We start from the raw sequence: 1,360 nt of genomic DNA, 5'->3' as shown, positions 1-1,360 counted from the left end.
CTGCTCCACGGACACCCACGCCGTGGGGGCTGCCTGGGCACCAGCTGCTCTGCTGCCTCTTTAACCGACCCCTCTGTGCCTTCTCTTCCAGGAGAGCCCCGGCTCCAGCTCCGCTCGCTGCTTCACCCCCGGCCCCGCTCTGCCCACGGAGGAGAAGTCGCTGGCGTGGGGAGCGTGGCCCAGGTGGGTGCTGGGGAACCACGGAGGGAGAACTCACGGGGAGCGCCGACCCCGGGGTGCGAGCGGCTCCGGGAGGGGTCGGGGCGGGCCCTTTGCCCGAAAGAAGTTGGAGGCTGCAACTGAGAACGGGGTGCAGGTGGGGGGACCCCTGGGTGCCTCCAATGGGTGCTGCAGCCCCCTCCATCCCCCCCGTGAGCACCCACAGAGTCTTCCCGAAATCTGTGGTTTTCCCTCCACCCAAGTCTGGAAGTGGACGAAGGGAAAGGAGAAAGGTGCAACACACCACACCCCAAACCCTTTTGTGCAGGCTGGAGGCCACGGGGAGGGGCTGTCGGCGGAACAGCGACAGTCCTGGGGAGCAGAGCCCCAGCCCCGCGAAGGGGGCCAGGATATTTTGGGGTTATTTCCACATCCCCCTTTCCCCACTCCCAGGCAGGGCTGTAAGTGCTGGGCCTGATGGGGGCCAGCCCAGTGGGCTCCCATTTTCCCAGTTGGGCAACTGGAAGAGAGGCCCCTGACAGGGTGGACTGGCTGCAGTGGTGGTGACAGCGGGAGAATCCGGCTCCGGGAAAGAGACAAAGGCCATGAGTAACTTCCCAGCCCAAACTCACAGACTCAAACCCAACTGGCTTTCCACTTGGAAAAAAATTCCAAGGCAAAGAGAACTTCAAGAGAAAATGAACAAACCCAGCCCCAAAACTCTGTTCTTCTTCAAGGAAAAATCATGGTGGTTTTTTTTTAATGGGATCTGTATTATAGCAGGAAAATCAAAGGGTAATTAATGGCGGGGTTACAACTACAGAAGTAAGACAGCATTTGATTCCATCCGGGATCTGCGCACTGCGGCCAGGCCCTGGCACTGGCGTGGAGTGGGCTTCCCCTCCCCGAGAAAGGGAAGCCAGGGAGACTGAGCTTGGGAAGGTGGGTGGCGAGAGGATGGTCACGGCTGGTGGAGGAGACGCTTGGTGTTGGCGATGGGTATTGGCGATGGGTGCTGGCCGGTGGTGCTGAGGGTGGTGGCGATGGCGATGGTAATGAGGGTCGTTGTGCTGAGGGTGGGGAAGTCCATGGTAATGAGGGTGGCGATGAAGATGATGGTGATGATGAGGGTGATGTTGACGATGGCGATTGAGGGTGACGGTGGAGGTGCTGATGGTGGTGGCACCGAGCGAGAGAGATC

This window comes from Corvus brachyrhynchos, unplaced genomic scaffold (genome assembly GCF_000691975.1).
Source record: "Corvus brachyrhynchos isolate BGI_N302 unplaced genomic scaffold, ASM69197v1 scaffold122, whole genome shotgun sequence".
NCBI lineage: Eukaryota > Metazoa > Chordata > Aves > Passeriformes > Corvidae > Corvus > Corvus brachyrhynchos.
The sequence above is the reverse complement of the archived record's forward strand: the minus strand, read 5'-3'. Positions refer to the sequence as shown.